The sequence below is a fragment of the Microchirus variegatus genome, assembly GCF_963457635.1.
Source record: "Microchirus variegatus genome assembly, chromosome: 5".
NCBI lineage: Eukaryota > Metazoa > Chordata > Actinopteri > Pleuronectiformes > Soleidae > Microchirus > Microchirus variegatus.
Window position 1 is genome coordinate 5,520,901 of NC_139806.1, and position 13,757 is coordinate 5,534,657.

Here is a 13,757-nt window from a genome sequence, read left to right on the forward strand (position 1 = left end):
AACAATAGAAAGACGTGCATGTGCACACACACACACACACACACACACACACACACACACACACACACACACACACACACACACACACACACCACACAACCAGAACTAGTTAACGCCTCACCCTAACTTTAACCGTAACTGCAATGCTAATCGTTTAGCCTGAACTAGCTACATGCTACAGCTACAGTATTCAGAAATGAGATCCTGCCTCGTTACTAATTAGTCAATTAGGTCCAGGTTTTGGTCTCCATGACACATACACTCACACACACACACACTCACACACACAACAACTAGTTAATGCTTCACCCTAACTTTAACGGTAACCACAATGCTAATTGGTAGCATAGCCTAAACTTGCTACATGCTACAGCTACAGTATTCAGAAATGAGATCCTGCCTCATTACTAATGAGTCATTAGGTCCAGGTTTTGGTCTCCATGACAACGGCCGGTCCTCAAAAAGTTAAGTGTTTATGCCAGCGATGGTCCTAAAGAGGCAACGGGCGCACACACACACACACACACACACACACACACACACACACACACACACACACACACCCTGACATACCGCAGGTGTCTGGTGACATGCTCGTCCCGACACATGCTCCTGCAGCGATGCCGTGACCCCGAGAGCTGGCACCTGGACACATGCCTATCTGTGTGTGTGTGTGTGTGTGTGTCTGTGTGTGCATGCATGTGTGTGTGGTGAGGGTGTGCCACACAGCTGTGTCCGCTGCTATTCTATCGATGACGTGTGTGGCGACGGACACCCTGCGTTTTTAGCTGTGAACAGCTAGCTGTTTGTAATACACTCATTACTTAAATATATATTTTATATCATAATATAATACAATGTTATGTTGCGTAATGTGGATCGTCGGTTTGTTTGGAACCGTTTCCAAGTCGTTGGTGCTCTCTTTTGTGTCCGAGTGTGAATGAAATAATTTTAAAACCATACCTTATTCTGTTCTCATACCTTTTCTTGTATGCTTTTTTTGTTGTTGTTGTTGTTGTTTGTGCGTTTGCTGTGATTCCAGACGATGCCCCAGTCTGTGCTGAATATAGACCAGGAGACAGACAGACAGACTGACTGACTGCAAGAGGCCACGGGGTTAAATAAACCCTGAGGAGTTTCTTAAAATGACTCCTTCAGTCTTCTTCTGTCCATCCTGTAGAAGAATATCAAGAGACAGTCAGGCTTCCAGATGCTATAGACTAAAGCCCAATTTATACTTCTGCGTAAAGTGCTCTGCGTAGGTTACGCAGAGTCCTCTGCGTCGACGCAGAGTCCTCTGCGTCGACGCAGAACCTGTCGAAGAGCCTCTGCGTCGTCTCCAACTGCACAAAATATTTTTTAAGTGTCCGTCACTCCGTCAAGGTACAACGGAGACGGCAAGAGCTGCGATTGGTCCTCAGGACAGGCCGAGCTAAGCTGCTCTGTGCCACTGATCCCCGTCGATAACGCCGCTGCCAAACTATAAATACGTCATATCTTAACACACACAGCACATGTTTAGACTCTAAATGGCCAATTTCTCGCCTCAAATTATCTTAAAACTGCGTTCCGTCACACAGAAAAGTGAGAAACGGCCACTGTTTCAACAACAACAGTCTTTCTCTCTCTTACTTTCTCGGTCGCCATTGCTCACTGTAGCCTGAAGCAAAACAACCTTGCGCAGCGACCCCTACGGATCGGGCGGGAAATTGCAGCGCGTGTCCGTCACCACGACGCAGAAGTATAAAGGCTGGAGGCGTCTCCTTGGTGACGCAGACGGATAACGCATTACGCAGTCGGAGAAGTATAATGTGGCCTTAACACTGGTCACTCGCCGCTGTCCGAAATGTCAAAAAGCAGAACATAGGAGACGACGACACGTGCAGTCACAGTGACTTTTGCAGCATTTGTCGAGCTTTTCAGAACAAAATGTGTGTAACCTGACATAAATAACAGGAATAACGTGTGTGAGACAATGTCCCGATGGAGACGTCCAGCGTCCACGCACCAGTGAACCTGATTTAGCCGACACCAGTGAAAACACTGAGGCGTTTACACACATTATTGATCCCTTTCCTCCGTTTGGCTCGTTTGTTACCTCAGTTATATTGATTTTCTTAAAACAACGCTGTGAAACTGAACTCCACTGAGCACAGTTTCAGACGCTGACCGATGCTGAAAGCAAAGATACGTCTGATTTTTGACGTTTTTTTTGGGGGGGGTAAAATCAAGAGATAATCAAATGAAGAATTGCTGCATCCACAACAATTTGTGGTGTTTTTTAACGGCCCTAGTTTTGAGTTCATTGAGTTCCTGGAACAAAGCAAGGACACGTTGGCGTCTTCGGGTGTTTTGGTTCACTGATGTAGCGCCGACAGAGCCTTTCTACCTTGTGTAATGAAGAAAAAGGGGGAAAAAAAGCCTGTTGGGATCAGTTGATGGAAGTAGACATTTAGATGCCAAAGACGGTGCTGTATATTTGTTGTGAGTAGAATTACTGTCTGAACCTTTTGGTCATGGTTGAAATATACACTATACTGGTGTTTTGGACTGAGAAAAAGTATTTGTGGGTTCTCTCTTTGTTTACGTCACCCATTTATTGTTAACCTGCCATTCCGCTTTGGTTCTCAAAGTGCGGCCCGGGGGCCAATGGTGGCCCACAGAAACATTTCTGGTGGCCCCGCAATGAATTACAGTTGATAGTTTTAATCCAGGAGCTTCTAAGCTTGTTAAATGTTTATTGGACATTACTGGATACAGACCAATAAGTGTAAACAAAAATACTGGGTATTTACCTGGTTTCTATATGGTGAATTTTAGTTTATTATTGGGTTATAAGCTGGTAATAAGCAGGTAGCTACAGCCCCCAATTACTAGCTATTTACCCAGTAAATATATGGTAACAGAAATGTGTTACTTGGTATTAACTTGTAATTAGAAGGTAAGAACAATGGCCAAAATACTGGGTAATTACCAAGTGTTATTATATTAATGCTTAAATTACATTATATTAACACTTTTATTACTTCACAGTAAACTGTAGAACTGCAATCTGGTCATTAAAATCATTACAAATGGGATTTATTTCTGTTTTTTTTTCCTTTTTTTTTCCTTTGGCGGCCCTCAGTCCAATATTGGGTTCCTAAATTGACCCTCGGGTATCAAAACTTTGAGAACCCCTGCGCTAGGAGGTATATGATTTAGCCGGAGTTGGTTAGCTTAGCTGGTTGGTTAGCTTGAAAAGTCTCTTACGGATTTGGATCAGACTTTCCGCAATGGGACCAGGAACAAGCGATTACATTTTGGCGCGTGATCCGTAGACGCTGTCGCTATGTTTATCGCTATTTTGTGGAGGTCTGCGCTCTCCGAGTGCTTCTCTAGTTTGTCCATTTCTAGATTTCTGTAACTAGAGGTCTGGGTTTTCCCTCAGAACTCACCATAGAAAAAAACCTGTTTGACTCGGTGTTCCCATGATGGTACACTTTAGTACGGTTTGGAATGGTAGAATGGTAGCTTTACTCGCTAGGCAGGCGATCGCTACGTAGCGCGACATCGTAGCGGGACAATAATATTAGAAAAGGCACGTATCGTGTTGTGTTGGTAGAAAAAGTGACGATAAACTACTCAGGAAAGTGTTTACCGATGACGTTGCCCCCTGGTGGCTATTCAACAGAATACAGAAAAAGAAGTTTTTGATCAATTATTTTGTTGATTGTTTGTTTTTATAGCAAATCTTATTTCTTCAAGTAATCTTTAAAGCGGAACTAGACCGGAAGTTCCTATTAACGCTGTTTTTTTGGTGTGTATCTGCGTCATTACCTTGTTTATGAAGCCCTGACGGTTCGAAACAAACAGTTCAGCCACTGCTGAGAACGTTGTGTTTTATTGTAATCTCGGGGCTCAACGAGATCACTGAAAATCCCGTAATAGTTACGTAAGCAGCGGCTCTACTGAACAACCGATCGTCCTGCTCCGAGGGGTAGTCCGGGCACATCCGGTTGCGTACATTGAACCGCAGAAGAAGAATAACGTCCGTTGTGGAGGTGTTTCACGAGCGTCAGTGTCTTCTGACTCTGGGTCAAAGTCATAAAAGGGACTGTGGCGGGGAGTCGTGACAAAGCTATTTTTAAACACCGTTAAAACAATGTTTTGATAATGAGGAGCAGTGCATCCACCGTTCCAGAGGGGGGCGCTGTACTTCTGAGAACGGATGTGCTGGATAGTACTGGCCAATCACAAGACTCTGTCTTCTGGGGTTGAAAGTTCACTCTGAAATCTCGCAGCAGAAAAACACCGCCAGAAAAGAGGATTTCTATCGGCTCGTTTACAGCAACTAGGAGGTTTTTGACCATAAAAACAAGTCAATATATGTAAGTAGACCTCCATAACTAACATTTATGTGCAACAGGACCACTCTATGTCACCTTTAATATGCTTTGAGACACATGGAGGGACTCGCTAAACTCCACCCGCCTCACTCCTCACTCCCCAAGTAAGTGTTAGTGATGACCTCATTTAGTCCTGACTCGCTCTCCTCCTTCTCCTCCTCCTCCTGTCTTTCTTCTTCCCTCGCTTCAAGCCTCCTAATGAGAACAAGATGACAGCTCAGTGCCAGACTCAGTTGGGGTGACACAGAAACCACCGCGCAGCCGACAGAGCCAGGACTTAGACAGAGCAGAACGTGACACACCGGGATCTCTGTACTCTATTATCAAAGGCCAAGTGGCGTTAATAACGTCCTTCTTCTGACCACACAGATCTCAGAACAGCGGGCTCTCCACTCTTTTTTCTGCAGAGGACTTGGCAAAAACCAAACGCACATCTTCACCATCTACTGTATGTGCAGCCGCGTCGGCGCTGACTCTCCTTTAATCGTCTCAACTGCCGTCAAATCTAAGATTAACGACGTCTCAATCACCAAACCGTTAACGGTTTTGTTCAAACAAGCCTCTCTGAACGTCAAATTATTTACAGTATGTGTTTTTTGAAATGCCTCGGAGAGCGACACTTGTTAAAACAAGTCAAGAAGTGAAGCAGAAAATATATTTAAAGCTTTTGAAGTGTGGAGGTGCGTTTCTTTGTTTAATGCAAAAATTAATTAGGGTGCATTAATTAATTAGTATGCTCGATCTATAGAATACTCGATTACAAAAATATTTGAAAAGCTTTAGCCCCAGTAAGCTACATTAAATCAGCTAACATCAATGTTTTTGTTAGCGTTAGCAACCGGATGAATCATGGAGGACACCAACACCTTGTCGGCTTCTTGTTTAAAGATGCCATATGTAAGAATGTGGCCAAAAACGGTTACTACATTCAAATTCAAAATAACGAGGTCTTTTAGGTTTCGTTTTCCGACATAACTGGCAACCCGTGGTTGCTCGGCAGCTGAGACTCTCCGCATTGATTGGTAGACGGCGGTAGGTGGCGCCACATGCAAAAAGATGATTTCAAAACATAAACATGATTTGCAGTCTGCTAATATTTTTTTATTTTGTCTGCATTGTTGTTGTTGGTGAGTTCAGTTTGTTATATGAACATTATTCCTGAGTCTCTGTGACATATTAGGAGGATTTCATTGCCAGTTGCTTTATATTTATTACATAATGCACCTTTAATAATGATCATTTTGACAATAAAATTGTTATAAAACATTGTGCATTTGTTTAAAAAATGTCTGAAGGGAACATTTGTCCCAGGAAATGTTTACTTTATCGAATATGGCACTAAAAAAATTATTAAACCAAATGTCTATTTATGATGCATTCAAGGAATCTCGTAAATGCAGTCCACAATAATGCTTGCTGCTGCTGCCACAAAGTACGAAGTTGCAGAAGTAACAGCATTTCTGAGGGTCATTGAATGCACCTTGTAGCCAAACATCATCAAACTGTGCACCCGGCATCACTTGCTCTGTCTGGATGCACTGGATTTTTTTTTGGTGTGGAACATCCATGGCTGTGTTTAGTTGTACTCTCTGACTCTTTTATTTATTTAATTTATCCTTTATTTATCCGCGACGGTCCCGTTGAGATACAAGATCTTCTTCTTCCATGTTAGTCCTGGTCAAGATGGCAGCATAGACGGTACAAATAGTTACGGGGACGAGACAATTTCAGGTATAAATGTCAAATTTCCCATCACGGTGGATTATTTAGCTCATATAATAAGTGAATTAAATGACAATTTATCAGGTGTGAAAACAGGTGTAATCCAGATTTGTGAAGTGTTGTTGGAGAGCAGAGTGTGAAGGTTGAACAGCTGATATAAACGTCATCATTAAGTGCTGCTCAATCCGTTCATAAGAAGAAGCGACTGGGCTCAGGTGTTTTGTTTGACCCCTCGTTTATATTTTAGACGACGGCAGAAATAGCCGCCAAATTCGCAGCATAGTCTCACCTCGTTTTAGCCCGAAGATTCGTTCTGCTGCTCTGCACCAATATTAGTTCAGTGTCTGCGTCCAGCGATGCAAAGCTCGTTGACCACCGGCACCGGGAGCTTTCAGCATGACCGCTAAATACGGACGCGGTCGAAATAACCAAGGGGGAACTTTGGCGTGGTTCAAGTGTTGAGTTTAAACGGTTGGAACTTGGTTTCTTCGCTGCCAAGAGATTAAAAAAAAAGAGACGTCCACAAATTCACCAGTCAACACTGCTGTTTTTCCTCTTCATCAGAGTCTGTAGAGCTAAACATTCAAAGTAGCACTGATTTGTCAATTCAGCTTGATTTATTTTTTTTAGGCTTTAATTCAATTCATTTTTGGATAGATTTATATTAGTTTAGTTACATTGTTACTTAAACTTGATATTAGGGTGTAACAGTGTCTTATATTATAGGACAAGGTATATGAACAATAAACATTGTTAGTTATTATCCCTAAAATGATCTCATCAAACCCTTTTAATCACTACTAAGGCTTGATATTTTACAATTTATGTATGTATGTGTATATGTGTATATGTATGTATGTATATATGTATGTATATATATATGCATGTGTATGTATATATGTATGTATGTATGTATGTGTATGTATATGTATGTATGTATATATGTATATATGTGTGTGTGTGTGTATATATATATGTATATATGTATGTGTATATACAGTATGTATATATATATATATATATATATATGTGTATATATGTATATGTAAATATATATGTATGTGTATATACAGTATGTATATATATATATATATATATGTGTATATATGTATATGTAAATATATATGTGTATATATGTATGTGTGTATATATATATGTATATGTATTATACATATATATATATGTATATGTATTATACATATGTATATATGTATGTATGTATGTATATGTATATATGTATGTATGTATATGTATATATATATGTATATATGTATGTGTATATATATATATATATATATATATATATATATATTCAATAATAAAGAAAAATGCATGTTTCTCCAGCATTCTAAACATCATTTTTGGGAGAATCTTTCCTAACAAAGAGTTCATGAGGTGAATAAAAACGCTGGAGTCGCAGAGAAATTAACGACAAAAGCTTCATTTACACCAAGCCTCGAGAAAACGGCGGGAATCAAAAGACAAACAAACAACCAAACAAACAATAAGAACTTTGTTCTGAAGACCTTTGTTGTGAACGAGGAGGATTTTATTCCACTTTCTCACACGAGCAGATGCAGCAGACGTCGGTGTCGACTTGAGGCTTTTTCGTCTTCATTAGTGTGAGAACAGTCATGAGGAGACAAAGAGTGTGTTTTAGAGTCAACAGGATTATCGGGAGCTCACAGCAGATGTGTGAGGTAATCAGATTAGCCCTCCTCCTCCTCCTTTTCTCCATCCATTCTCTTCTTCTTTCACCTCGTCTCCATTCATCATCCCCTCCCCTCACCCGTTGTTGTATCTGTGATTTTTCTTTTCTTTTCTTTTCTTAAATCCAGACGTTGTCGTTGAGTCATGACGTCGTCGTCGGCCGCTTCAATTTTCCACCTTGTTTGGTTCCGTCTGTGATGGATCAGTGTGTCGCGATTAAAGACGGAGAATCGCTGATATTCTCCTCATGTCAGAGGCTTTCACTTGGTGATGCTGCTGAGAAAGGAAATACAAAGGGCTTTGTGCGCCCTCTGGTGGCAGGATGGAAACAGTGCACCTTGGCCTCACTCATTTTTCTGCTAAAATGAAAAACAGCTTGCTCACACAGCGTATGAGTTTATCCAAGACTTTTTAAAAACTACTTTTTTAAAATAATGAACTTAGTTCATATGCCACCTTTTAAAAACCACGTGCTTTACAGTGAAACGGATATAAAGTAGGGCTATTACTAAATTAATCATCACATTTTTGTAGAATTGAGGGTTTCTTATACATTTATAGGCGCCATATGTAAGAAACTGAATAATTTTGTTTTTTTGGGGGGGCAAAACGAGACATTTGCGAAACACTGATTCACATTTTCTGAACGACTAATCGATTCCTGGAGAAAATAATCGACGGATTAATGGATTAACTACAGTTGGAAAAGCCCACAAAAAAGATGAGTTTTAAAAAGGTTGAAAATGCAACATTCAGCTTTACAATTAGAACCAAATATACCCTGCAATTATGTCAAGTTGAACTCCGAGTGTCAGTTTAATTAAACACTATTCCAGAATGTCCTCATAGGAAGTGGTGTTACATTTACTCCAGTGTTATTATTATTAGACTTACTTTAACTGTAAAGTGAAATCAGTCAAATCTATAAATCAGTTCTAAAAGCAACAGTGCAGCCACAATCTGTTTTATTTGGTCATATTTAAAAAAAATTTTTTTGCCAAACTTGTGGCAACAGGATGTGGTAAAGTCAAACTTAGTGAACCACAGAGACAAACAGAGATGTTTGATGCTGCAGTTCATAGCTGGTCAGATAACAACAGTCCAGTACTGAGTTATGGTTTAATGACCACATGTTAAAGTCACAGCTGATCATCCAGAAACCATTACTTTGTCTGGATAGTCAGTTAAAAGCATTAAATGTGAGGGGAAAAACACAGAGGAATGGGTGAAGACGCGCGTTTCGCGCTAAAACCTTCCAGGAAACGGTGTTTTATTATCCAAACGACACGTTTAGGAGGAGATTTAGCTCGTTTCCACCGTGTTTCTGGTGTTGGAAAAGTTCCCCTCACAGTTCGACAGTGTTGCCAGGATCCAGGATAATCTGCTTATGCGTGACTTTTCATGTGAGATCTTCAAACCAAGTGGGTTTTTTTTTTCTTCTCCCAAAGTTATTGGAACAGAGATGTGTGTGTGATGCACATTGGTTGGTTTGCAGTTTGCAGTCAGCAGTAAAAAAAACTTGCTCTCTGGTTTTTCGGGGCCTGAGCTCAGCAGATTTTCAGCATTCAAGCTTAAATTCGGAAACTTCAGAAGTTGACTTTTTGACCCCCCCCCCCCCCCCAAAAAAAAAATATATGTACATCCTCTTTAACTCTCTTATGCTAATCAGGCCGTGTTGGATTTATTCTCCGCAAAGTGTTCTATTCTTGTCTGCACAGTGCAGCACAGAGTTCTACACAAACTTCCAGCCTCAGAGGATTTACGTTTTATATATAACGGCAATGTGCCGGCTAGAGTCGGCAAATTATGTCTTTTCCAAATGCTAACTGCTGTTAGCTGCCGGAGCCTCAGTGACGCTGACGTAGTATTTAAAGCGACAGGCACTAAAAAAGCGAGCGTTCTGAACAGGGCTGTTTTGGCAGATCGATTGAACTGCTGTGGTGCTTCATCCTTAAGGTGTTTTGACCAAAGCATGTCACAGACGTGTTCATTAGGACACCAGGGAACTAGGTTAGCTTGGAGAAAAAGGCTATAATATGAGTCCTTTAAGGAACATGCTACGAAAACGAGCAGTTTTGTGTCTTTCTGCAGCTTCTGCAGCAGTTTGTAGGTATTCTCTCTCTGACCACAGTGACTCGGCCACATCCAGCTGTGGTCTGTGGGAACAGGCTGCACTGGCAGGAAGTGAGTGGTGTGTGCTGTTTGTGTGTGTGTGTGTGGCAAACATCAGCAGGTTCATGTTCTGCCAAAAAACTGTCGAGTGTTCTGGTTCAGACGCTGTTCTCCGTACAGTCGAAAGAACACGGATCGTTGAGAAAGTGTAGTGAACGTGATACGGAGCTCAATGAAGTCATATCATACACCGATTCCCATAATATGAGACTGAAGTACACAGTCATGTGACCAAATGACCTTCATACTGTTGTCAGTGATGAAAATCTGTGTTTACCATCATTAGATTTAAGCTCATTATTGTTCACTCCTAACCTGAGACCTTGCTCTTACTGATCTCCGTCACACTGTAGATGAAATTCAAGAGCTGCAGGTAAAAGTGCGCTAAACACAGAGTCGAGGAGTAAATGACATGAAACGTAAAGTCAAATTTTGCGTTCATGTATAAAAAATACTATTTTATACAATAGTAGGGAGATCTCTGCTCCATCTCTCCACCAGTTTGGGAAACCATGGCCCTAAAAACGTTGCAAAATGTGAAAGAAATGCAAACATTTTTCATTTGGTCACTCCCGCGTTGGCTACATTGCCATTTAAAAATGATAATTGTGACAAGGACAATGAAAATAATAGATCATAATAATATGATATTATAATAATAATAATAATAATAATCATCGATTACTGAATTAAGCGTCAACTATTTTGATAATCCATGAATCGATTTGAAGCTTTTTTCACGATTAAAACAAGATTTCTGGTTGTTTTAGCTTCTTAAAAGTGAATATTTTCTTCGTTTCTTTGCTCCAAATGACAAAGAAATCATTAAAACTGAATCATTTTGGTTTGTGGACAAAACAAGACATTCGAGAACATCGTCATTTCCAGGTTTGACAAACACTGATCAACATTTTATGGACCAAACGATTAATTAATGAAAATAAATGACAGATTACTTACTTATGAAAATACTCCTTAGTTGCCGCTCTAATTTATAAGTGACATTTACTGATCCAGCCGGGAATCTTCACATGATGAAAAGTTTGGACCACCCCTGTTCTGGTCAAACCTCAGTCACTACCTACCTTCACCACCGGGGGTCAGTGTGGGTTTACGTTTAGTAATAATACTAAGCTGTGCGGTCCTTCCGTGAGTCTGCTGCTGGTAGACGTGGTGAGGGTGAGGGTGGAGGTGCGGTGGGTCTCGGAGGTCTTACATCACACTCCCCCGGGTGCTTTCTGCGCCTGCTGAGACTTCACTTACTGTTACGCTGCTGTTGAAGCTTTTTAGAGTGTTGTTGCTGACAGAGGGAGGGAGGGGAGAGAGGGCAGGAAGTAGGTGATGGTTCTGTGTATGTGTGTGTGTGTGCCTTTGGGGGGTTTGTATATATATATATATACTGTATATGAACACTACATGCCCAATTACTTTGTGCCCTGCTGTGTGCGTGTGTGTGAGCTCGAGGTCAGATGGAGGTCTGCGCGGACAATAAACAAGACGTATTCTCCTCTTATTTTTACCTTCATTTCATTCAAAATACCTGCGCGTGTACGAGTGCAACCGGTGAATATTTTTCATTATTCATTGATTAATTGAGTAGTTTATTGGCCCCCCTTAAATCACACGTTGCATTGTTAGCGTTTTCACCTCCAGCGAACGCTTCCCTTCGGCAGGAAGTAGCCGGGGGGGGGGGGGGGGGTAATCCTGGCAGGAAGTGAGGAGCGTAAACAGGATGTTGTGATGCGATCGGCACCGTTTGCTTTTAATCGCTTCCTTCCACCGTCTGCGCTTTGACGGCCTCGTGTAAAAGTCGTCACGAGGGCTCATCAAAGTGGGGATTCAGTGATTCAACGACACCGGGGATTGTTCTCGTGCATGAGAATAAGTCATCTCCCCTTTATAGTACGATACGTTACGTTCAAAAGTTTGGGACCACTTAGAAATGTCCTCGTTTTTCAATGAATATAGCATTAAATGAATCAGAAATACACTCTATACATTGTTAATGTGGTAAACGACTATTCTAGCTGCAAACGTCTGGTTTTTAATAGAATATATGAGTATAGAGGCCCATTTCCAGTGTTCTAATGGTACATTGTGTTTGCTTATCGCGTTGGAAGGCTATTGGATGATTAGCAAACCCTTGTGCAATGATGTTAGCGCAGCCGAAAACAGTTTTGCTGAATAAAAATCCCTATTTCTAATCATTTTGCAACCCTTTTCATGAATAAAAGTCTGACTTTTAATGGAAAACACAAAAAAATTCCATAGGTGGCCCCAAATTTTTTGAACGGTAGTGTTTAGCGTTGATAAATCATGGTTTTACCACATTGTAAATGGGTCATAACATGGATGGAATTATTGCTCTATTTCTGTCACGACGGTCAAAAAGCCAAGAAGTGATGGATGGAAACTTCAGGATATTGTTAGTCGAGTCATTCCTAAGGACATCGGAGGCTTTCCCAGAATAGGTTTTTATATATTTGTCGCAGAACTGTGTCTGAGAAAAGAGTCCAGAACTTCTGTTATTAATAGTTTGATGCGTGTACCGTTTTACGGGATCAAAAATATACCTGTATGGATTAAAAACGGAAGAAAGCGATTCGCCGCTGAAGCTTTGGAGAGAAGCTGGATGGAAGTGTTTTCCTCTCACTTCCTCCGTCTCACAGAAAAAAATAACAAGAAATAGGAACGAAAGGAAGAACCCACGTTAACAACAAACTCTCTGACTCCTGAGAATCAGGATCTCTGTTCTAATGAGCTCAGCTTCTCACCTCATCGTTGGCACCACATCCTTCCATTGTTACGCCTTGTTGAGCCTTCAGAAGTTTACATATTGCCGTGTTTTCCCACACACAGCTTGTGTCGCTCACGCCACAGAAGAGTCGGAACAGTGGCAGTTTTGGAAAAAAAAAAAAATGCTCGGAGAGCGAATAATTTGTAGAGATTTGTTAGGGAGAGAAAAACTCAGCCAAGAATAAGAGTTGCGATGTGTGTGTATATATGTATATACATGTATGTATGTAAATATATATATTTATGTATGTAGATGTACATATACGTTTGTATGTGTATATACGTAAATATATACGTATGTATGCGTATATATGTGTGTGTGTGTATGTATGTGTATACGTATGTATGTGTATGTGTATATATACTTATGTATGTATATATACAAATGAATGCATTTATACGTATGAATGCATTTATACGTATATATGTGTGTATGTATATGTATATATGTGTGTGTATGTATATATGTGTATGTATGTATGTATATATGTATATATACGTATGTATGTGTATGTATGTACATATGTATGAATGCATTTATACTTATGTATGTCTATGTATTTATATGTATGTATATATGTGTATGTATATATATTTATGTATATATACACGTATGCGTATATATGTGTATGTATATACACACGCATGTATGCGTATATATGTGTATGTATACACACACGTATGTATGCGTATATATGTGTATGTATACACACACGTATGTATGCGTATATATGTGTATGTATATACACACGTATGTATGCGTATATATGTGTATGTATATACACACGTATGTATGCATATATGCATATACACGTATGTGTGCATATATATGTGTATATATCATGGATGAGTCAAGTTTCTCAGATATTTTCTCGGTTTCTTTGCTCCATATAACATGGAAAGAAAAAAAAAGATAAAATAAGACCATAAATACCACCTTTATAATAATAATCATGGAAGAGCTTGAAC

The 13,757-nt window shown here is 40.2% G+C and overlaps 1 protein-coding gene across 1 annotated transcript in view; it reads left to right on the forward strand.

Annotated features, from left to right (window-relative positions):
- Nucleotides 1–13,757, forward strand: part of LOC310927087 (partitioning defective 3 homolog) — a gene marked incomplete at both ends in the record, with an annotated part of 292,124 nt that overhangs the window by 63,922 nt on the left and 214,445 nt on the right. The gene's annotated exons all lie outside the window — the stretch shown is intronic.